We start from the raw sequence: 25,725 nt of genomic DNA, 5'->3' as shown, positions 1-25,725 counted from the left end.
GAACAGCTGAACCACTCAGATGTAGGTCAGTGCCCTCAAGCATTTTGCCCACCTATCTGTTGACCTGCTTTGAGAAGGAGAATTAAACGTTCAGGCCCGGAGATGAACCTTGCTTGATTGCACTCTTCCAGTTGAGTAAAATGGTTCTACTTAACGTCCTGCTTTCATCTCTGTGAAAGGACAATGCCGGACCAAGGTCAGCCACAGTTCAGGTGCTGTCACTGTCTTCTTGGGGGACCTTAAACGATTGCCACTGCTCCATACTGCTCTTTTCGTACTATGACCTGAAAAACATCCACAGACAGGCTGAAAGGTTTCATAAAAGCTTCGACTCAGTTTCTGCTGAATGGTCTCTTCTGTCAGCTCTGTCCACATGGTGATTACTGCATTGTTGTGTTTTGAGTTTGCAAGAAAGGCATTTCACTGTACTTGTGCATGTGACATTAGAGCATGAACTTGGCGGAGGAATGTGATTTCATTGGATCAGGTGTATTATTTATCCCGTTCTCATTCTGTAACAGTTTACCCACAGCATTGTAAAGATGTATTTAATGTAAGAAATATTTGGGGGCCCTGTTTTATCACAAGAGAGTGGTTTATACGTTTTAGTTTTCACCCTCTTCAAGTTTTGAATTCAGCTCTGTGTTAGCTCCAGATCTCCGGATAGGAACAGCTGTGGAAACAGCAGACAGTGGGCTGTGGCGACTATGAAGGGGGATTTGGTGTGCTGGATCCTTGTGGCTTTGTGGAGATGGAAGTTTTAATTTCCTTAGATAGCGTTGGCTGTTTGAACAGGTGGTGGAGAGATCCCCCTGGGGAACCGGCTCCACTCATGTCGTCAAGTTGTCCCTCCTCTCTTCAGCGTCGCATTCCCCAGCCAACAGCACAGTCGTGCTGGACTTCCTGACGGGCCGCCCCCAGGTGGTGAGGGTAGGCAACAACATCTCCTCCCCGCTGATCCTCAACACTGGGGCCCCACAAGGTTGCGTTCTGAGCCCTCTCCTGTACTCCCTGTTCACCCACGACTGCGTGGCCACGCACACCTCCAACTCAATCATCAAGTTTGCGGACGACACAACAGTGGTAGGCTTGATTACCAACAACGATGAGACGGCCTACAGGGAGGAGGTGAGGGCCCTCGGAGTGTGGTGTCAGGAAAACAACCTCACACTCAACGTCAACAAAACTAAGGAGATGATTGTGGACTTCAGGAAACAGCAGAGGGAACACCCCCCTATCCACATCGATGGAACAGTAGTGGAGAGGGTAGCAAGTTTTAAGTTCCTCGGCATACACATCACAGACAAACTGAATTGGTCCACTCACACAGACAGCATCGTGAAGAAGGCGCAGCAGCGCCTCTTCAACCTCAGGAGGCTGAAGAAATTCGGCTTGTCACCAAAAGCACTCACAAACTTCTACAGATGCACAATCGAGAGCATCCTGGCGGGCTGTATCACCGCCTGGTATGGCAACTGCACCGCCCTCAACCGTAAGGCTCTCCAGAGGGTAGTGAGGTCTGCACAACGCATCACCGGGGGCAAACTACCTGCCCTCCAGGACACCTACACCACCCGATGTCACAGGAAGGCCATAAAGATCATCAAGGACATCAACCACCCGAGCCACTGCCTGTTCACCCCGCTATCATCCAGAAGGCGAGGTCAGTACAGGTGCATCAAAGCTGGGACCGAGAGACTGAAAAACAGCTTCTATCTCAAGGCCATCAGACTGTTAAACAGCCACCACTAACACTGAGTGGCTGCTGCCAACACACTGACACTGACTCAACTCCAGCCACTTTAATAATGGGAATTGATGGGAAATGATGTAAATATATCACTAGCCACTTTAAACAATGCTACCTTATATAAATGTTACTTACCCTACATTATTCATCTCATACGCATACGTATATACTGTACTCTATATCATCGACGGTATCCTTATGTAATACATGTATCACTAGCCACTTTATACTATACTATGCCACTTTGTTTACATACTCATCTCATTTGTACATACTGTACCCGATACCATCTACTGTATCTTGCCTATGCTGCTCTGTACCATCACTCATTCATATATCCTTATGTACATATTCTTTATCCCCTTACACTGTGTACAAGACAGTAGTTTGGAATTGTTAGTTAGATTACTTGTTATTACTGCATTGTCGGAACTAGAAGCACAAGCATTTCGCTACACTCGCATTAACATCTGCTAACCATGTGTATGTGACAAATAAAATTTGATTTGATTTGATTTGATTTAGAGCAGAGGTCCTCCTCGAAGCAGAGCAGCACAGGGGCCCATTCCCCCCCCCCCCCCCCCCCTGCTCTGCAAGTCCTCTCATGATAGAGAGGCATCCCACTCCCATCTCAGCCCGTGCCACACAGCATGCTTCAGAAGAAAAAGCCCAACCACACGCATCTCCTAATGTGTTTCCAGTCCCCCTGTCATTGGTGTTATAAATGCTGTGTGCAGAGAGCAGGGCTGGAACTGGGGACCTGGGAGCACCTGTTGAGGGGAAGAGTAAGCATTTGAATCCTGTAATTACAGGAGGAGGGGGATGTGTGGGACTGGCTGTGTGTTTTGTCTTCTAACCCCCAGGGGAAGGGATGCGCACTGCCTGAGTCATACTAGACTGGTGCCATTGCACCGTGTCTCTCCCTCCCTCTTCCTCTCCCTCTCCTCCCACTGCCTGCACAACCAGCTAGGCTAACAGAGAGAGATGCACACACACACACATACAGAGACATAGATTTACTCCATGGGAGCATGGAGAGGGGAGTGTTGAAATGCAATGAGGAAGAGGAGAAGGGAGGAGGAGGAAGAATAATAGGGGGCGGGTGGAGCGTGTGAGGCCCTGGATAGATTTATGGCTTGCTGTAGAATCAGGTAAATACCAGCGAGCCCCTCCTCCCGCGGAGGACACGGCTCTGGGATTAGGCCACTTGTTGAAGCTGTTTGCACAGATTCTCAGTTTGGCACAAACTCCTGCAGGGCAGGACCTGTCTCTCACCACTCTCACTTCTACTCCCACTCCCACTTCTACTCCCATTTTCACTCCCACTCTCACTGCCACTTCCACTCCCACTTCTTTTCAGTCAGTTTGTCTGACGGTCTGTCTGTGGTTTTCCTCCCTGTCTCCCTCCCACTCTCTATCTCTTGATTTCACAGTGTTATTTGAAATTTCAAGATAAAGGTCAAATGACATAATGTTTTGAGCACATTATGCCTAACATAGTCAAAGGCTATGTGAGCACACTAAAACACATGACCAATAGGTGGCAGTATGGCCCTATAGAATCTATTGAGGTTCTTAATTAGTTGGCGGAGACTGAATCTTTTCACTTTGCTCTTTGATCTGACTCCCCTCAGCCAAATGGTATCTCGTTAGTGCAGTGCACATTTAAAAACACCATTGGGTGCTGTAGAAAATGTACCTGACCTATATTTTTTTCTGTTGTCTAAAAGACATTACTATTTATTTTCTGGTAGAATGCAAGGCTTCGGTGCTCTAGACACCCTGTGTCCAGGACGTCTGTGGCATAATACGTAGGCCTAGGTGAACATAATAGACTGACTTAACATGCCCTTAATGACTGAAAACAGGTGCTCATTGGTCAGATGTTCTGGCTATCATGATTACCTGATAGCCTATTTGCGTGTGGGTCATAATTTGCTCGAATGGGGGAGAACACAATCGCCTTGTAAATAAAGGCATCCGGACTAATTAATAACTCTAATATCGCTATTGCCCATACTGTGCTAATATGACCACATGCAGATCTAATCCAGCAAGTTTGTGGAACTGTGTCCATTCTAGTTTTGATGGATTCTCAGAACAGAAGCTCTGCTCTTGCAGCAGTCATAAGGCGCTTTTAACCCCAAATGAATCCTCTTAGTGTGGATCATGACGTATCAACGTTCATTCTCTTATTTCTCAACGGGACTCCTCTAAATCAGCTGACCTGGTGGGTGGAACTCTGGGAGGCATCTGTCCCCTTCATATTACATTACAACCCTCTGAGGGTTTCTTGGAGCAAATGTTGCATTGTCAGAGCAGAGGGCAGTCTTTTTTTACATTTATTTTTTATTTCACCTTTATTTAACCAGGTGGGCCAGTTGAGAGCAAGTTCTCATTTACAACTGCGACCTGGCCAAGATAAAGCATAGCAGTGTGACACAAACAACAACACAGAGTTACACATGGAATAAACAAACGTACAGTCAATAACACAATAGAAAAAAAGTCTATATACAGTGTGTGCAAATGAGGTAAGATTAGGGAGGTAAGGCAATAAATAGGCCGTAGTGGCGAAGTAATTACAATTTAGCAATTAACACTGCAGTGATGTGGAGAAGATGAATGTGCAAGTCGAGATACTGGGGTGCAAAGGAGAAAAAGATAACAATATGGGGGAGGATGTAGTTGGATGGGCTATTTACAGATGGCCTATGTGCAATGATCTGTGAGCTGCTCTGACAGCAGATGCTTAAAGTTAGTGAGGGAGAGATGAGTCTCCAGCTTCAGTGATTTTTACAGTTCGTTCCAGTCATTGGCAGCAGAGAACTGAAAGGAAGGGCGGCCAAACGAGGAATTGGTTTTGGGGGTGACCAGTGAAATATACCCGTGAAATATACCAGCACCCACCTGTAGCGCGTGCTACAGGTTGGTGCTGCTATGGTGACCAGTGAGCTGAGATAAGGCGGGGCTTTACCTAGCAAAGACTTATAGATGACCTGTGGGTTTGGCGACAAATATTAAGCGAGGGCCAGCCAACGAGAGCATACAGGTCACAGTGGTGGGTAGTAAATGGGGCTTTGGTGACAAAACGGATGGCACTGTGATAGACTGCATCCAATTTGCTAAGTAGTGTTGGAGGCTATTTTGTAAATGATATCGCCAAAGTCAAGGATTGGTAGGATAGTCCGTTTTACGAGGGTATGTTTGGCAGCATGAGTGAAGGATGCTTTGTTGCGAAATAGGAAGCCGATTCTAGATTTAATTTTGGATTGGAAATGCTTCTTGTGAGTCTGGAAGGAGAGTTTACAGTCTATCCAGACACCTAGGTTGTCCACATATTCTAAGTCAGAACCGTCCAAAGTAGTGATGCTGGACTGGCGAGCAGGTGCGGGTAGCGATCTGTTAAAGAGCATGCATTTAGTTTTACTTGCATTTAAGAGCAGTTGGAGGCCACGGAAGGAGAGTTGTATGGCATTGAAGCTCATCTGGAGGTTAGTTAACACAGTGTCCAAAGAAGGGCCAGAAGTGTACAGAATGGTGTCGTCTGCTTAGAGGTGGATCAGAGAATCACCAGCAGCAAGACCAACATCATTGATGTATGCAGAGATCAGAGTCGGCCCGAGAATTGAACCCTGTGGCACCCCCATAGAGACTGCCAGAGGTCCGGACAATAGGCCCTCTGATTTGACACACCAGGCGAGGCAGTCATATGAGAAATCAAGGCTGTTGAGTCTGCCGATAAGAATGTGGTGATTGACAGAGTCAAAAGCCTTGGCCAGGTCATTGAATACGGCCGCACAGTATTGTATTTTATTGATGGCAGTTATGATATAATTTAGGACCTTGAGCATGGCTGAGGTGCACCCATGACCAGCTCGGAAACCAGATTGCATAGTGGAGAAGGTACGGTGGGATTCGAAATGGTCGGTGATCTGTTTGTTAACTTGGCTTTCGAAGACCTTAGAAAGGCAGTGTAGGATGGCTATAGGTCTGTAACAGTTTGAGTCTATAGTCTCCCCCTTTGAAGAGGGGGATGACCGCGGCAGCTTTCCAATCTTTGGGGATCTCAGACGATACGAAAGAGAGGTCAAACAGGCTAGTAATAGGGGTTACAACAATTCCGGCTGATCATTTTAGAAAGAGAGGGTCCAGATTGTCTAGCCCAGCTAATTTGTAGGGGTCCAGATTTGGCAGCACTTTCAGAACATCAGCTATCTGGATTTGGGTGAAGGAGAAATGGGGAGGCTTGGGCAAGTTGCTGTGGGGGGTGCAGGGCTGTTGACCGGGGTAGGGGTAGCTAGGTGGAAAGCTTGGCCAGCCGTAGAAACATTCTTATTGAAATTCTCTATTATAGTGGATTTATTGGTGGTGTTTCCTAGCCTCAGTGCAGTAGGCAGATGGGAGGTGTTCTTATTCTCCATGGACTTTACAGTGTCCCAGAACCTTTTGGAGTTTGTGCTAGAGGTTGCAAATTTCTGTTTGAAAAAGCTAGCCTTTGCTTTCCTAACTGCCTGTGTATATTTGTTCCTAACTTCCCTGAAAAGTTGCTTATCACGGGGAATATTCGATGCTATTGCAGAATGCCACACAATGTTTTTGTGCTGGTCAAAGGCAGTCAGGTCTGGAGTAAACCAAGGGCTATATTTGTTCCTGGTTCTAAAATTTTTGAATGGGGCATGCTTATTTAAGATGGTGAGGAAAGCACTTTTAAAGAATAACAAGGCATCCTCTACTGACGGGATGAGGTCAATATCCTTCCAGTATACCCGGGCTAGGTCAATTAGAAAGGCCTGCTCGCTGAAGTGTTTTAGGGAGCATTTAACAGCGATGAGGGGTGGTTGTTTGAGCGCAGACCCATTATGGACGCAGGCAATGAGGCAGTGATCGCTGAGATCCTGGTTGAAGACAGCAGAGGTGTATTTAGAGGGCAGGTTAGTCAGGATGGTATCTATGAGGGTGCCCATGTTTACAGATTTGGGGTTGTACCTGGTAGGTTCATTGATAATTTGTGTTAGATTGAGGACATCTAGTTTAGATTGAAGGATGGCCGGGATGTTAAGCATGTACCAGTTTAGGTCAGCTAACAGTACGAACTCTGAAGATAGATGGGGGGCAATCAATTCACATATGGTTTCCAGGGCACAGCTGGGGGCTGAAGGGGGTCTATAACAAGCGGCAATGGTGAGAGACTTGTTTCCGGAGAGGTGGATTTTTCGAAGTAGAAGCTCACATTTTTGGGGCACAAACCTGGATAGTATGACAGTCTGGGCTTTTAACAGAAAGGCATATATGAATTCTCAATAGCCTTTTTCACCTTCAAGGTTTAAATGTGTATGTTTGTGATTCCCCGTGTGTGTGGGGGGAGGGCAGTACAAACAAATATAAAAGTGTATGCACTCACTACTGTAAGTCCCTCTGGATAAGAGCGTCTGCTAAATTACTCAAATGTAAAAGTGTGTGTGTGTGTATGTGTGTGTGTCAGCATACTTGTTTGGGTGGATGAAGATGTGTGTATGTTTAAGTGTTGGCTATCAGTCTCTTGAGGCAGACCAAAAACTTCTGCCATCTTTGAGTGCAGTTGCCTATTGGCTTCCGATTCTCAAAGTTCGGGGATATCGAAGTGTGTATTGGTTTGTGTGACAGTTGGTGTATATACAGTACGTGTGTATTTTGGGGAGAGGGAGAAAGATTTGTGACGTAATCAGGAGTTCATCTGTGCCCTGATGTTTGCTGAGTGGCTCCAGTGCCACAGCACGGCACCCTTCCTGCAGGAGTTGACCCATCTCTATCCCCCAGTCCTCAGAGCCCATTTGAACTGATAATCTAATAAGCAGAGTGAGAGCATTCAGAGATCAAAAGCTCTACTTCACCTGAGCCCTTACATTCAGTAACACATCAATAGCTGCTTTAGAGCCCACTGGATAGATGGGTGGGTGGATGGCGTATCCAGATAACTAACTAATAGTAGAGCAGAGCGGTTGGGCTAGTTGAGAAGCAACCACTGCTGTGCGCTCTACACTGGCCATGGCCCTCTCTGCCTATTTCTTATAGACAGAGTACAGTTTATTATGAATGAGCTGACTCCGGTATTGATAATTAAACAATCTTTTAAGAGTACTAGGTTCCCAAACAAGGTTTTTACCGGTATCTGCCCTCCTTCAGTCTCTGTATGCCCTTGTGTCTGTCCTCCTTCAGTCTCTGTATGTCCTTGTCTGTCCTACTTCAGTCTCTGTATGCCCTTGTGTCTGTCCTCCTTCAGTCTCTGTATGCCCTTGTGTCTGTCCTCCTTCAGTCTCTGTCTGTCCTCCTTCAGTCTCTGTATGCCCTTGTGTCTGTCCTCCTACAGTCTCTGTCTGTCCTCCTTCAGTCTCTGTATGCCCTTGTGTCTGTCCTCCTTCAGTCTCTGTATGCCCTTGTGTCTGTCCTCCTTCAGTCTCTGTATGCCCTTGTGTCTGTCCTCCTTCAGTCTCTGTATGTCCTTGTGTCTGCCCTCCTTCAGTCTCTGTATGCCCTTGTGTTTGTCCTCCTTCAGTCTCTGTATGCCCTTGTGTCTGTCCTCCTTCAGTCTCTGTATGCCCTTGTGTCTGTCCTCCTTCAGTCTCTGTCTGCCCTCCTTCAGTCTCCGTATGCCCTTGTGTCTGTCCTCCTTCAGTCTCCGTATGTCCTTGTATCTGCCCTCCTTCAGTCTCTGTATGCCCTTGTGTCTGTCCTCCTTCAGTCTCTGTATGCCCTTGTGTCTGTCCTCCTTCAGTCTCTGTATGCCCTTGTGTCTGTCCTCCTTCAGTCTCTGTATGTCCTTGTGTCTGTCCTCCTTCAGTCTCTGTATGCCCCTGTGTCTGCCCTCCCTGTCTTCATATGCACTTATCTCTGAGAATGGAAGAGACAAAAAACACAAGGACAGCATGATCTTCAATGGACCATCATCCCCTTCACAAGAGCCCCGGAACACTTTTGGGATCCAATTTGCCATAGTGACAAAAACAGCTCATGTTTCCTAGGCGACTGTCCCTGTTCCTGCCATGCAGGGTACATTAGCATCATAGGGACGGCAGGTAGCCTAGTGGTTAGAGTGTTGGACTAGTAACCGAAAGGTTTCGAGATCAAATCCCTGAGCCGACAAGGTAAAAATCTGTTGTTCTGCCCCTGAACAGGCAGTTAACCAACTGTTCTTAGGCCGTCATTGAAAATAAGAATTTGTTCTTAACTGACTTGCCTAGTTAAATAAAGGTAAAATACATTTTAAAAAATAAATAATTGTCTGTCTCTCGGTCCTGGTCTTGTCTACATCTACACAGAAGCACAGAGACACTCACAGGAAGCTGTGTCTAACAGGAAAACTCTTTGCTTGAGTGTGAGAAGGAGGTCAGCTATTGTGGCTGTGTGGCGCACCATGAGCACCTAATAAAACTGGCCCTTTCCCATTGCCGTCCTTGCCTTGTTGCCAGATCTGTTGGAGCTTTGGCCAACTCTGTCATGTTTGAGCGGCCTGAAAATGAATGTCTGCAGAGTTGATCAGAGCAAACACAGTTCTGGCAACTAGGCTCTGAGACTACTCTTCTTCCAAAAGGAAGATTCGAATCCATTCACTTTGTCATCTCTATGCTGCAGCGGAGTAGACATGTTGAGTTATGGCGAGGTTTGTTCATGGTTTTCTGTGCTCACCTGTTTGCCTCATTAGGGCCCAGTGTCTGGTGGAGCATGAAGGAGCAGCAACAGCAGCATCAAAGGAGAGAGGCCTGGCAGTAATGAGAGGCTTTGTCATCCTGGGCAACTCAATTAGCCCAGACAGCCCAGAGTCCCTCAGGATGACTGATGACACCCCACTGGGATCACAAATCCCTGCAGGGAGAAAGAGAGGGTGTGGGTTTAGGGAGGCAGGGGTGGGGAACGACAAGTACCCACTCTTCACTCTGGACTTCTGAAGGAAATAACCTCAATACTCAACACAGAAAACCACGTCCAGATCACACATACATTAACTATGAATTCACAAATACGACTCCTGGGCAGTTGTGTGGTCAGGAAAAATGCAAGGCCCTACCCACAACACAGTGGGAACTTTATAGACATAGCACTGGTTCTCATACTCGAGTATCTATAATTCACATTTACCTATGATCTCTTAGATAGTAAATCCGAGCCTAGAGCTTTCAACGGTGGTCTGTGAATTCCTAGGTGATCCTGTAGTTGAACTGTGTACTTTCATTACTGTTATCTTGGCCAGTGATCGTTCTGACGGGTCAGGCTCTGTGACCCCATTGGGCCTGCTGTCTACAGCCAGTCACTCACCCGCCAGCTCACTGAGCTGTGATTGGCACATACTGTAATAGAGCCTCACTTTTAACATTGATCAGAAAACATTGATATTTTTCAACAGCAGAGCAAGTCCATTGGCTTTTCACATGAGTTGGAGTCAGTGTGAATGAGCTAGCGGTAGCTGACTGTGAAAGATAAGGAGAGGACTGATGGAGAGAGTGAGAGGACTGATGGAGAGGGTGAGAGGACTGGTGGAGAGAGTGAGAGGACTGATGGAGAGGGTGAGAGGACTGATGGAGGGGGTGGGAGGACTGATGGAGAGAGTGAGAGGACTGATGGGCAGGCTGAGAGGACTGATGGAGGGGGTGAGAGGACTGATGGAGGACTGATGGAGAGTGTGGGAGAACTGATGGAGAGGGTTGGAGGACTGATGGAGAGTGTGGGAGGACAGATGGAGAGGGCTAGGTAGTGTGCTGCTCCTGCTATGAGGGAGACAGATGGGGATGGAGTAGCCTATATGACCCTTCACAGAACACCAAGCCAAGCTTCTGTTGTTTATTCAACCGTTCAACCTCCTGTATTAACCCCTCCTGTATTCAGAAATACTTCCAAAGAACATCTCCTTTTGGAGGAAAGTGTTTCATTTGGATTTTTTTTTCCACCTATAGTATAAGTTTTGTTGTGATGTACAGTAGCTGGCTGTTGATGGCAGAGTCTGTGATTTTATGGGCAGCACTGTAGCACCTCAAGCCATCTTTAAAACTCCATGGAGTTGTCCAACCAAACATTCTACTGTTGTGTCCCAAGGAGCCAGCTGCTGGAGGTGTCATTGTTCTGAGGCTGGGTTGGGGTAACCTGCTGGCCTGGATCCCCTCACCTCACCCTATCCCAGGGATACCCCACCATGAGCCCACATGACCTCTGTGTCACAGACCACAGCTTGAATGGCAGGTACAAAGTAACCATTCTCTGCCCTGAACTCCCGGAGAGAGGAGCAGATGCTCCCCTGTCACTCACCCTTCCCGGGACAATGATGGGGCGGAACAGGCGATGGCCTTGTCTGTCTTTGTGTGCTCAGGGAGTAATTGACAACGTGTGGCAATAAGGAGGGTGGAAAATGGAGGATGTGATCCATCGAACATGACTCCACCAGCACAGACAGTCAGTCAGTGAAACGAGCCAATGAAAGTTAATATCATGGCATGCTGAATACAGGGCTCAAGTGGTACTTTTGTAGGTTTCAAAGGTGCAATATGCAGAAATCAAGCAATGTAGAGAATCACTTACCACCTAAACCGCTGTGAAATATATTTTCCATAACCAAAAATATTGTATATTCAGCTGTTTGAAGCTTGTGTACAACACCGACGCAAAAACGAAACTTATGAACGTAAAGCATAGAAATAGTGCTCATAGAACATACAGTGCCTTGCGAAAGTATTCGGCCCCCTTGAACTTTGCGACCTTTTGCCACATTTCAGGCTTCAAACTTAAAGATATAAAACTGTTTTTTTTTTGTGAAGAATCAACAACAACTGGGACACAATCATGAAGTGGAACGACATTTATTGGATATTTCAAACTTTTTTAACAAATCAAAAACTGAAAAATTGGGCGTGTAAAATTATTCAGCCCCTTTACTTTCAGTGCAGCAAACTCTCTCCAGAAGTTCAGTGAGGATCTCTGAATGATCCAATGTTGACCTAAATGACTAATGATGATAAATACAATCCACCTGTGTGTAATCAAGTCTCCGTATAAATGCACCTGCACTGTGATAATCTCAGAGGTCCGTTAAAAGCGCAGAGAGCATCATGAAGAACAAGGAACACACCAGGCAGGTCCGAGATACTGTTGTGAAGAAGTTTAAAGCCGGATTTGGATACAAAAAGATTTCCCAAGCTTTAAACATCCCAAGGAGCACTGTGCAAGCGATAATATTGAAATGGAAGGAGTATCAGACCACTGCAAATCTACCAAGATCTGGCCGTCCCTCTAAACTTTCAGCTCATACAAGGAGAAGACTGATCAGAGATGCAGCCAAGAGGCCCATGATCACTCTGGATGAACTGCAGAGATCTACAGCTGAGGTGGGAGGTCCATAGGACAACAATCAGTCGTATATTGCACAAATCTGGCCTTTATGGAAGAGTGGCAAGAAGAAAGCCATTTCTTAAAGATATCCATAAAAAGTGTTGTTTAAAGTTTGCCACAAGCCACCTGGGAGACACACCAAACATGTGGAAGAAGGTGCTCTGGTCAGATGAAACCAAAATTGAACTTTTTGGCAACAATGCAAAACGTTATGTTTGGCGTAAAAGCAACACAGCTGAACACACCATCCCCACTGTCAAACATGGTGGTGGCAGCATCATGGTTTGGGCCTGCTTTTCTTCAGCAGGGACAGGGAAGATGGTTAAAATTGATGGGAAGATGGATGGAGCCAAATACAGGACCATTCTGGAAGAAAACCTGATTGAGTCTGCAAAAGACCTGAGACTGGGATGGAGATTTGTCTTCCAACAAGACAATGATCCAAAACATAAAGCAAAATCTACAATGGAATGGTTCAAAAATAAACATATCCAGGTGTTAGAATGGCCAAGTCAAAGTCCAGACCTGAATCCAACCGAGAATCTGTGGAAAGAACTGAAAACAGCTGTTCACAAATGCTCTCCATCCAACCTCACTGAGCTCGAGCTGTTTTGCAAGGAGGAATGGGAAAAAATGTCAGTCTCTCGATGTGCAAAACTGATAGAGACATACCCCAAGCGACTTACAGCTGTAATCGCAGTAAAAGGTGGCGCTACAAAGTATTAACTTAAGGGGGCTGAATAATTTTGCACGCCCAATTTTTCAGTTTTTGATTTGTTAAAAAAGTTTGAAATATCCAATAAATGTCGTTCCACTTCATGATTGTGTCCCACTTGTTGTTGATTCTTCACAAAAAAATACAGTTTTATATCTTTATGTTTGAAGCCTGAAATGTGGCAAAAGGTCGCAAAGTTCAAGGGGGCCGAATACTTTCGCAAGGCACTGTATATCAATGCTAAGACTTGGTTTCGATGAGAATTACATCTATAACTCACATTTCTATGTGAATTTGGTCAGGTCACCCAGAAAGTTACATATTGCAGCTCTGGATGGAACCAGGCTTTTAGGTGACTGGAGGGACGATGCCGTTCTCTGACAAGAAATGAAGTTGTGTTCAAACCAGTTTGTGCAGGCAGAACTTAACCTCATGGTGGGTCTATAATATAAAGGCCGATAGTGGTCAGTTGGGATATAGGAGAATACTTACACCCAGCCCCTCTCTGCTTTGGGTCAGAGGACAGTCAGTGATCACTTGGGGAAAGCGTTTACAGTGCCCTCACATAAACTCTCTTATGCCTTGATCTTCAACTCTCAGTAACCCCAGGTCGGTCTCAGATTTGTTATCTTAACTTTTTTGTCTCAAATGTCTCATTCCAGCCATATTATATGGTAGAACTCCATCCCAAACCTATTGAAAAGCATTTGTCCTAGTAAAAGTCATTGTAGAGGGAGGAAGCTATCCTAGGGCAGTATTCCACACTCCTCTGTCTGTCTGCAATGGCAAATTTATGTTATGATGACCCTGTTACACATGAGGTGTGTAGAGCACCAGTGAATGAACCACAAAGTCCCACCGAAAGTGACCCACTGCCACAGGGAAGAGAAAGGCTGTGATTACTATAACATTGAATTAGACACGCACGCACCAACACACACACACACAGGGGGTAGAGAGAGTGGGGTGCATAATGTTTTTTCTGCGGGTACACGAGAATATCAACTCTCATTTTATTTATTTATTTTTATTTAACCTCTTTACCTTTAACTTGGCAAGTCAGTTAAAAACAAATTCTAATTTACAATGACAGCCTATCTAAAGGCAAAAGGCCTCCTGTGGAGACAGGGAACGGGTCTGGGGTTAAAAATAGAAATATAGGACCAAACACACAACACTACATAAAGAAGAGACCTAAGACGACGACGACAGCATGGCAGCAACACATGACAACACAGCATGGTAGAAACACTACATGACATCAACATGGTAGCAACACAACATGGTAGCAGCACAAAACATGGTACAAACATTATTGGGAATAGACAACAGCTCAAAGGCAAGAAGGTAGAGACAACAATACATCACGCTCATTACTCCGTTGATGACCTTAATATTGCCTCTGATCTAGGACCTATCATATGCAACAAGGGATCTGAGGGTCATAGGTCAAACCATCCCCCTGCTCGCTCTTCGTTCTCCTCCAAAATCACTGTCACCTCATTATAAACAGGGTTCTCTGTCTCGCTCCCTTTCCCCTTCTTACGCCCCCATCTCTCCTTCTGTTTCTCTCCCCCTATCCCTCTTTCTCTCTTATCTTTGTAAATGGAAAAGGTGTACAAGACCCTTCCCTCATCTTTCCATTTAATGGACACAGGTCCTTTTCACTGTGCCATACCATTGCGTTCTGTAATGACAGCATTTGCTGAGCACTTCAGTGCAAAATGAAGTCGGAATTGGAGGAAAATTATAGGGCCAGGCATTTTAAAACCAGACATCTATTTTCCCCTATCCATTTGGAGAGAGCAGGAGAAAGCAGAGGCTACATTTGTGGGATGTATTATTTTCAATCAAACATAATTCTCTCTAAGGGTCTGTGGAGGAAATAATACTTAGGGAATTACAGTTGTACTAATAACAATGGGCTCATGGAAGCGTACCGGATCTGAAAGGGGAAACCTGCACTTCATGGCAATTCTCCCATCCCCAACCTGAAGTGAATTGCTCACAGAGATACAGAGGCTTGGAAATGAAATGGTTTCAATCAGTATCTTGTATTGACTCAAACACCGTTTCTGCTTGATTCATCCCATTTTTACTCTCGATAGAACACAACCAGCTAATGGACATTCATTATGCGAAACACTGAAAGACACACAGCAAAAATGCTTCTAACATGACAAATTCTTTCTGCTGAAAATGTTGTTGAAGCATAAAGATTCATACTGGTATGTGGGAAATTAACAGGAAAATGACAAGCATTCACCTGTTTCCTCTTAACATTCATAAGGAGCTTTTATCATTGATTATAAAGACCCCCACATAGTAGTTGCATACATTAATGGTTGTATACAAACATTAACATGCATTAAAAGTTGAGTCGTCACAATTTGACAAACTGAACGCATTAGCCTACACTGTTAGCGAAAAGGTATTCAAGGTATTCAATTATGACATCTGTCACAATTTAATTTAGTCGATCTCCTTTAAAAGCAGTAACCTTTCTGTTATCTGGGGATCAGAGGGAGAGGGAGGAAGTGGAGTTGTGATAAACTGTACTTTGATACTCTGGGAGTTGCTTATTAAATTCACTTATCGGCCTAACGAGGTTAGCATTGTTTTGAACAGATGTCAGGGCAGGGCCGAGAGAGACTGTCAGGGACAGGGACAGGGGGGGACTGGATTAGATGGACCAGTCTGTTACTGTATGTCCCTGGGCTCCACTCTTCCACCATATTATCACAACACCATAGTGCCCGCAAAGCTCATCACTAAGCTAAGGACCCTGGAACTAAACACCTCCCTCTGCAACTGGATCCTGGTCTTCCTGATGGGCCGCCCCCAGCTGGTAAGGGTAGGCAACGACACATCTGCCATGCTGATCCTCAACACGGGGCCCCTCAGGGGAACGTGCTTAGTCCCCTCCTGTACTCCCTGTCACCCACGACTGCGTGGCCAAGCACTAGTCCAACACCATCATTTAAGTTTGCTTACGACAGAATGCTGGTAGGCCTGATCACCGACAACGATGAGACCGCCTTTAGGAAGGAGGTCAGAGACCTGGCAGTGTGGTGCCAGGAAACAACCTCTCCCTAAACATGAGTAAGACAAAGGAGATGATCATGGACTACAGAATAAGGAGGGCAGACCACGCCACCATTCACATCGATGGGGCCGCATTGAAGCGGGTCGAGAGTTTCAACTTCCTTAGTGTCCACATCACCAACAAACTATCATGGTCCAAACACACCAAGAAAGTCGTGAAGAGGGCACGACAACACCTTTTCCCCCTCAGGAGACTGAAAAGATTTGGCATGGGTCCCCAGATACTCAAAAGGTTCTACAGTTGCACCATCGAGATCATCCTGACCAGTTGCATCACCGCCTGGTATGGCAACTGCTCGGCATCCGAACGAATGGCAAAATCGTCAGTGTATCAAATAATTGTTCTCCCCACTGTATACAAAGTATGTGGACACCCTTTCAAATGAGTGGATTCGCCTATTTCAGCCACACCCGTTATTGACAGGTGTATAAAATTGAGCACACAACCATGCAATCTTCATAGACAAACATTGGCAGTAGAATGGCCTTACTGAAGAGCTCAGTGACTTTCCACGTGGCAACGTCATAGGATGCCACCTTTTCCAACAAGTCAGTTCATCAAATTTCTGCCCTGCTAGAGCTGCCCTGGTCAATTGTAAGTGTTGTTATTGTGAAGTGGAAATTTCTTGGAGCAACAACGGCTCAGCCGTGAAGTGGTAGGCCACACAAGCTCACAAAATGGGGCCGCCGAGTGCTGAAGCGTGTAACGCATAAAAATCACCTGTCCTCGGTTGCAACACTCACTACTGAGTTCCAAACTGCCTCTGGAAGCAACGTCAGCACAATAACTGTTCGTCGGGAGCTTTAGGAAATGGATTTCCATGGCTGAGCAGCCGCACACAAGCCTAAGATCACCATGCGCATTGCCAAGCGTTGGCTGGAGTGGTTTAAAGCTAGCCGACATTGGACTCTGGAGCAGTGGAAACTCGTTCTCTGAAGTGATGAATCACGCTTCATCGTCTGACAGGCAGACAGAAAAATCTGTGTTTGGTGGATGCCAGGAGAATGCATAGTGCCAACTGTAAAGTTTGGTGGAGGAGGAATAATGGTCTGGGGCTGTTTTTCATGGTTTGGACTAGGCCCCTTAGTTCCAGTGAAAGGAAATCAGATTATGTGCTTCCAACTTTGTGGCAACAGTTTGGGGAAGGTTCTTTCCTGTTTCTGAATGCCAATGCCCCTGTGCACAAAGCGAGGGCCATACTGAAATGGTTTGTTGAGATTGGTACGGAAGAACATAACTGGCCTGCACAGTGCCCTGACCGTAACCCCATCGAACACGTTTTGGATGAATTGGAAATCCGACTGCGAGCCAGGCCTAATCGCCCAACATCAGTGCCTGACCTCACTAATGCGCTTGTGACTGAATTGAATCAAGTCCCCGTGGCAATGTTCCAACATCTAGTGGAAAGCCTTCCCAGAAGAGTGGAAACTGTTATAGCTGCAAAGGGGGGAACCATCTCCATATTACTGTCCATGAGTGTCCACATACTTTTGGTCATGTAGTGTACTTTACTCAATACAACTGTCCTATCACAGGGAAAACTACAGAGAATAAAACAATGACTTTTCTCTACATGTACTGTATGATTGTTCTGAAGATGACAAGATTTAGGATGAACTTCTCTGCCTTCAAATGTTCCATCTGGTATCAGATGTTGTTCCTGAATCCAGTTCTGCAAGACAATCTAACAACTAGAATTGTCTTTAAAGACCAAGCAGAAACTGTGTGTAAGTGTATGTTTAGTTACTTATCGGTGAGCGGTGGAGGGTTCAGCCTGCATAAATTTACTTTAGTTATCATTTATAGTGTAGTCCAATGTGTCTGGATGTCAGGCATGACCGATCTTAAGAGATGGGACATCTACCTCACTTTAAAACTGCTCAGTGACTCGGCAAAAATAACAGGGAGGCTGGGAATTCCCCCTCTAGTTCTCGCTTGGCCACACAGAGGTCACTGCCTGTCTGCTGGCTGAGTGACTAACGGGGAGAGGGGTTGTTAATGTAAAGATTTACTGAGTGTCTCAGTCTTTGAGTTAGCCCAGTTAAGATGTTTCAATATCATTAAATCTTGTGAAGTAACACAGACGGTCAGCTTTGCACATAGAGAAATATTGTTTCTTTACTCCTTCGGCAGTGATCCTCATTCATCATGGTTGACTTGTTGGTCGTGGGCCTACAGTAGGTCTCTGTCCTAGTATAGAAGTCTGTGATATCATTCTCATGTCAGTTACTCACCTGTCAATGAGTAACCCCTCACTCAGGATGGACTCCTGAACATGGACCTGTCCAATATCTCTCCACCCACAGCCCCAGAGACAGACCACCTGCAACACAGACCTACTGATTCAATCCCACAGTGGTCCTGTCTCACTCCATGCCCAACAAATTGAGCTCTGTCCAGTCCACAACCTTGGCTAGAAACACACAGACTCAGCCAGGAGTGTTGATGGGTCTGTGAATGAGCTGGTGACAGGAGCCAGTGTCCAGGTCAGAACTGAGAGAGAGAGAGAGAGAGAGAGAGAGAGAGAGCGAGAGAGAGAGAGAGAGAGAGAGAGAGAGAGAGAGCTCAGTGTGTGTGGGGTAAGGTGATGCCTGTCAGAGTCCCTGGTGAACACCCAGGGCATGGAGGATGGAGGGTGCCCCACTGCCCACCTAGCTGTAGCTCTGTAGCTCTGCTCTCAGAACAGGAGAGATGCGACAGGGATGAAATATGAACTCCTTTAATATTCTGCCTAATAACTGTGTTGACAAGCGGCATGAGTTACCTTCAGGAGGAATGTCGTGGCATTTGGATAATTAGCTGTAAATAGTGTTTTATGATACCTTGCTGGAGGCAATCGGCAGCCTTTTTATTTGTAGCAAAGGTTAGGTGGTGATTTTAGTGGCCCTATTATGGCCGTTAATTTTGCTGGGACCAGAGGTCCTGCATTGGAGGGTTGGAGTCCTGCCATGGCTGGAGACATATTGGATCTCTCAGCCCCCTGGCCAGGGAGAATCCATTACCTCAGACTCAGTCACTCTCTGTCATCACAGAACCAATTTATTTACATTCAAATCCCTGTGTGAACACCCAGCTCTCGCTCGCTCTCTCTCCCCCTCGCTGTCGCTCACTATCTCTGTCACTCGCTATCTCTCTCTCTCTGACAGACAGCAGCTTATATCCAAATCACTCCATTAGAAGCAGCATGGAGCCCTGAAATCTCCAGTGTGTGAACACTGTTTATTTTTTAAAAGCTAACAAACTCTGTGTTGGATCTGTTGTTTTGCTGTTTGGCAGTGAGTGATATTTTCTTACCAGATATGGCATGTGGTTGTGTGCTTTTGTAGTGACTTTGTTTAGTTTTCCCATATCCCACAAGATGGCAAATATAGACAGGTCGAGGTAGAGGTAGCCCCAGCTGAATGCAGTACATGATGAAAGACATACAGTGATGTGGGGAGATGGAGAGGAAATGAGATTTAAATGCAATCTGATGTTTTGTTTTCCAACTCCTCTAAGAGTAGGAAGGAATCTAAATAACATCTATTCTGCTTTGTCACATTACAGCGTAGTTTATTTATTCTCTGAAAGGAACCTATTTATACATTCAGAATATCTTTGTTAAGGCATATCTAGTGATTGAGACAGTGATCCTCTGCATGGTTTTCTCCCAAGCCAAGTAAATGACCATACTGTACAGCAGGGGCAGACATTATTAGTTGCTCTCCCCTCCAAATTAAAAGGTTGTGGGGACTGTGATTCCCCTGGTACCTGTCTCTGTTGGTGGAGGATCTGTGGATCACAGTCAACAGCAACGTGGAGCTGACAGCTGTCTGTTAAATTATGCACAGACTATTGTTCTAGGGGTGGACACACATACACACACTCTCACACACACAGGCCCCAGCGGCAAGGCTTAAGGGAGGGGAACTCATTAAAGTACACCCTCTGCTTACTCTTCCTCACTCTCCTCTTTCACCCACCATCTCTCTTCCTCCCTCTCTTTCTCTATCTCTCTCTCTTTCTCTCCCTCTCTCTTTCTCTCCCCCTCTCTCTCTCTCCCCCTCTCTCTCTTTCTCTCCCCCCTCTCTCTCTCTCCCCCTCTCTCTCTTTCTCTCCCCTCTCTCCTTCACTCTCTCCCCCCCTCTCTCCCCTCTCCCTCCCTCTCTCTCTCTCCCCCTCTCCCTCCCTCCCTCTCTCTCTCCCCGCTCTCTCTCTCTCTCTCCCCCTCTCCCTCCCTCTCTCTCTCCCCGCTCCCTCTCTCTCTCCCCCTCTCCCTCCCTCTCTCTCTCTCCCCGCTCTCTCTCTCTCTCGCTCTTCCTCCTCCTTGTTCTTGTTCTTCTTTTTCTTCTTCTTCTCTGTCCCTCTTTCTCACACCTGTTCACCTGCTGTCTCCATTATTCATAAAGCCAGTGCTGAACGGAGTGGGTCCTCCATCCCTCATATTGTCTACAGATTAAGGAGATGATAGGTGTAGCCCAGGTCCAAAGTCAACTCAGGGGAGACGCCACTGAATCTCTACCCGGCCACACCACTGTGGGAGCCTGTGAGATTATGACCACTCCTCTCTCCTTTCTACTTCCACAGCCTAGTCTCAGCCTGGCCTAGCATGTCTGCAGGGAGGGGAGGTTACACGGAATATATCAGCCATGGAAGGAACCAGAGACTTCTATTTATTTATATAGATGTCTCTACTCCACCCCTCCCACCACCTCTGCTGGTGTCTGGACAGAGCATTATGGAGTGTGAGAAGGACTGGACTCTTATCACTGTCAGTCATCGTTTCCTGTTTATTTATATAGATGTCTCTACTCCACCCCTCCCACCACCTCTGCTGGTGTCTGGACAGAGCATTATGAACTGTGAGAAGGACTGGACTCTTATCTCTGTCAGTCATCGTTTCCTGTTTTCCTTCTTCACATGTTTCCACGTCGTCACTACCTCAGATCGTTCTCAACATTCTGCTAAACCCCCTCTTTCCTTCTTCACATGTTTCCACGTCGTCACAACCCCAGATCATTCTCAACATTCTGCTAACCCCCCTGTTTCTCTCTGATCTTCTCAGGTCATAAAAACCATATCCAGGTTGGAAGACATTCACACAACTTATTTTGCCCAGGCGAATCGTCCGATAGATAGGAAGACTGATAGCTTGACATTTTCCAGCTTGGCGTTCTGAAATGCCGAGGTCATCTTCACTTAACTCAGTGGCACGGTGAAGAGACCCTGGTAGATCTACAGAGATGCTGCTCTGCCCTGCAGTCAGACAGGCAGTAAAGGCACGGTTTAAACTGCACCACAGATCAGCACTGAGACTGACCCTGTTAACACTGGTGCACTCACAGTAAATCCTCAATTAGTCTGAGCTGAGCGGGGGTTGAGCAGGTGTCAACTGCACACTTGTAAATACATGCCACCTCTATCCGAGTGGATCATAGTAGAATGGAGACATTGTCAAACTTTGTTCAATAGTTTATAGGCTGAGGAAGGACACACAATCATGGAAATAATACTGCACACACGTATGTGATTTCTGGTCTCTTCAATCCAAATGTATCCTGAGAACTTGTCTAACAAAGAAAGAGTAAGAGAGAGACAGATAATGAGAAAGTGTGTGGAAGACAGAGAGTGACTCTGAGCCAGACCCAGTCAGTGAGTGTCGCACCGCACCTCTGTTGCTGTAGTTAAAAACACAACTGTTAAACTGGCCCCAGCGGGACCCTTACAGAGCAGAGTGCTACAGAGCGGCACTACAGAGACACCATGAATATAAATGACCCAGTCAAGCAGGGAGCTACACAGCACAGGAGACCCACACTTTCAAAGGACCCCCTAGCCAATGAGGGAGGGACATGATAACCCCTGTCCCTTCCTCTAGCCAAACCCCCCGATGTTTACAGTGACACACATGACATTATTACCTCTTGGTCCTACTTGTTACTGGGTCCTGTGTAGAGGCAGGAGACTGTGTCTCTGTCTGTCACTAATGACTGGGACTTGCTGTTGGACTCCTTGTCTCCAGAGCCCATAGATCAAGCTGCTGTTTGAAGTCTGTTTACACCCCAAAATGTTTGAAGTGGTGGGGGAGGGCGATGATATACTGTTGTCACATCAACTAGAAATGAATTGGTCATTTGATTAATGCAGTGACAGTATGACGTTTCAGGTAAGACTCAAGTGCAGACTGTGTTGAAGTAACAATGTTTATTACAACAGGAGCAGGCAAACGACAGGTCACAGCTGGCAGGGGCAAAGGCAGGCAGACTCAGGGTCAGGGGCAGGCAGAGTGGTCAGGCAGGCGGGCTAAGAGTCAGGACAGGCAAAGGTCAAAACCAGAAGAGCGAGAAAAAGAGTGACTAGGGAAAGCAGGAGCTGAGACAGGAGACAAAGGGCTGTGAGACATGAATTTACATCAAGACACATAACAAGTAGGAAGTATAGGGTACGGGGCAACAGAGGACAAACAGCAGAGGGGCTAATGATTTTGGAGCAGGGGGAAAGATCTCGGCCTCCGATGGTGTAGCCGCGGGGCTATAGTGGCGTGCCAACGCATCCGGCTTAACATCCTTGGGTACTGGTCGGTGTCGCGGAAGCAAAGTATCCCGGGCCTTAATGAACCCCTCCCAGAGGTCCTGGTACTCTGAGGGAATGGCAGAGAGGTTCGGGGCAATAATTTCCAAGCCCCCAGGAAGACGTCCCAGGGCAGGCAGAGCTGATTTTAGGCATTGAGCGTGGCAGAACGGGCTCCAGCCCACGATGGCACCAGTAGTCCAATCAATCGAGGGATTGTGTCGCTGGAGCCAAAAGAATCCCAACACCACAGGAACCTGCATAGACTCAATTAGCAGAAATTGCATTGTCTCACTGTGGTTCCCCGACACTCGTAGGTTGATGGAGGTGATATGGTGGGTGACCAGGCCTATAGAGAGCCCGTCCAGCGCTCTAACATCCATGGGAATGGAGAGGGGCTGAGTGGGGATGCCCAGCTCGGATGCCATGGTAACGTCCATAAGACTCATATCGGCCCCCGAGTCGATGAGTATCTGGAAAGACTTGGACTAGTTGCCCCACAGCAGGGTGGCATGGAGAGGGGGGTGAGTAGGGGGAGATGCGAAATTATCCTTAAGACCACCCAGGTCTCTTGACGGAACAGGTAGACACATAATGACCGGCAGCACTGCAATACAGACAACTCTGAGTGTTGTCTGCGTACGTGTTCGGCTGGAGACAGCCTAGCCCTGCCGAGTTGCATTAGCTCAGGAAGAGGCAAATCAGCAGTCTTCTGAGGCTCTTGGAGGAACACGGTAAGCTAGGTTCCTCACGGGGACAAAAACGCTGGGGACTTCCGGAGTTCATCAGATGCAAGGTGGGATCCTTGAGTGAGCGATTGGGACCGTAATCAGACCTCTTCTCCCTCCTACGTTCCTGTAGCCGACCATCGATCCGGATGGTTAAAGTGATGAGTGAGTCGAGTTCCGTTTGTAGTTCCCGGGCTGCAAGCTCGTCCTTCCTCCGATAAGCCGTACAGGAACGTGCCGAACAGCGCTTCCGGGTTCCAGGCACCCTCTGCTGCTAGCGTGCGGAAATCCACCGCATTGTCTGCCACACTGAGGGAGTCCTGCCGAAGCTGGAGTAACTTCCGGGCAGCCTCTCTACCGGCCACCAGAGCCTCAAACTTTTCTCACCTCCGCCACGAATACCTCCAGACTGAGGCGGATTGTTGCTCCCACACCGCCGTGGCACAGGCGAGTGCCCTCCCGGACATCAGCGTAATAATGTATGTTTTCTTTGAGGTGTCCTAAGGGAACGAAGAAGGCTGCAGCTCGAAAATGAGGGAGCACTGAGAAATGCTGACAGACGGATAGGGATTGATGGAAACATCTGGCCTGCGGAAACACCCTGCACAGTGCTCATGTACCACTATCAACACCAGCCACCACGCCAGCCATGTGATGTAGACCGGTATGAATACAACCCAGCATGCTCTGTGAAAGAGAGGACATGGGATATGGGCTGGGGCACTGTTTACCAGTGTCTGAAATAATGTCCTTTTGTGATAACCCCCACATTTGACAGACGCAGGAATGACGACCCTGTAGGAGCTAGTAGCGGTGTGTGGTTCAACTCACTGGGGAAGCCAAGCCAGGAAAAGCCATAATTACAACCTATGTGTTGTGATAATTGTGTTGTTTGATCTATAACCTGTTAGTTCATATGCCTTCACACCGTGTTATATAGACCTAAGGCTGAGACAATAAGAAGCCACAGTGGCAGAATAAATATAACCACAGCTTTGTTTCATCACCAAACCGTAGAGCAACCTCTGTCCGGTGGAGTCCACATAGCAAATTGCATGTTACGAAAACATGGTCAATCAAGTTAATGTTTCCGACATTTTTGGACTACTAAAACAACCATTGATTTCGGACAGCGGAGAGTTACTGCAAATCGCAAAGAAAATAGGAGTTGGCTCCACTAGTTCCGGACCATTTCAACATCATCAAATCATCTCTGCTTAGTGACACAGTGACAACTAAACGATTCCAAAAACAATTTAGTCCAATCAATGTAAGCTAAATGTTATGTGTCTGTCCATGGTACTGATTTCTGTGTGTGTGTGTGTGTGTGTGTGTGTGTGTGTGTGTGTGTGTGTGTGTGTGTGTGTGTGTGTGTGTGTGTGTGTGTGTGTGTGTGTGTGTGTGTGTGTGTGTTTCTCGACTTGTAGAGAAATATCAATGCCATCCTCTTCTCTTTAATGTTGCCGAAATGGAAACTTATGAAACACAGAGAGATGAAAGATAAATGTATTTAATTTTTTCTTCTTTTATTGGGTTAAGTGCCTTGCTCAAGTGCACATCGACAAATGTTTTACCCAGACAGCTTGGGGATTCAAACCAGCAACCTTGCAGTTACTGGCCCAACGCTCTTAAACACTAGGCTACCTGCACTTATCACACAATCCGTCATTTCATTACATAATTGGCCTCAATAGGTCATTAACCTTTGCCAGTGTACTGACGTGAGCGGCGGGTTGCCCTTCTCCCAGGACTCCCCAACATAGACCTTGCTGATCACTGACTGCCAAGTGACATCAGCCTTGACGGACCGATGTGTCACTAACTGCGTGAGTGGAGCAGAGGCAGAGGGTACGACAGTGGCACTCTGTTTCTGGGAGGGCACTGCCACCCCTTATCGTAATAAGCAGGGCCACCCGGCGCCCCTCTATCAAACCCTAATTGGCATTACAGTTTGGATGGCTGCATGGCACCGGAGAGTGTACCAAGACCCATGCCAGATCTGGCACACTGGAGCCGTAGCCATTGTCAGCTCAGGTGCTGGAAAGGGCAGCCTTTGACTTAGCGTTGCGACACCACCGAGGATGCAGAGAATGGCATGTCACTAACCATCAGTGGCTCCATTGGCTGAAGCTTCCCTCTATGTTTTAGGAGGCTTAAACATTTGATTTGTTTTTTTTGTTTGTCCGTCTACCCACCCAATAGGAGAACGAATAGTTTGGCTTTTCCTGAGAAAGAATGTGACAAAGGTCATGGTGAAAAAAAACCTAAATTGAACCCGGGGCATGAAACATGTACAATTCCCTCTACTCCTTTGTTGTACCCGGGGCATGAAACATGTACAATTCCCTCTACTCCTTTGTTTTATGTCAACCTCTTTTGTGAAAAAGCTATAGAGCATTTCTGTGGACTTTGTGTCTAAATCGACATTGGAGATGGATGACTTTATGTGGCTCCGTGCACATGGGACTGGGCTCATTGTCACAATGCTAAACCATTCAAATGAAATTCCTGGAATAATTAAGAC

At 46.6% G+C, this 25,725-nt stretch overlaps 1 protein-coding gene across 1 annotated transcript in view; it reads left to right on the top strand.

The window, feature by feature from the left end:
- The window catches only part of LOC139371291 (E3 ubiquitin-protein ligase PDZRN3-B-like), a 130,739-nt gene that overhangs the window by 74,225 nt on the left and 30,789 nt on the right, over window positions 1-25,725 (top strand). The gene's annotated exons all lie outside the window — the stretch shown is intronic.

This window comes from Oncorhynchus clarkii, chromosome 17 (genome assembly GCF_045791955.1).
Source record: "Oncorhynchus clarkii lewisi isolate Uvic-CL-2024 chromosome 17, UVic_Ocla_1.0, whole genome shotgun sequence".
NCBI classification, from domain to species: domain Eukaryota; kingdom Metazoa; phylum Chordata; class Actinopteri; order Salmoniformes; family Salmonidae; genus Oncorhynchus; species Oncorhynchus clarkii.
Note: the sequence above shows the minus strand (reverse complement) of the source record. Positions and strands in the feature narration are given on the sequence as shown.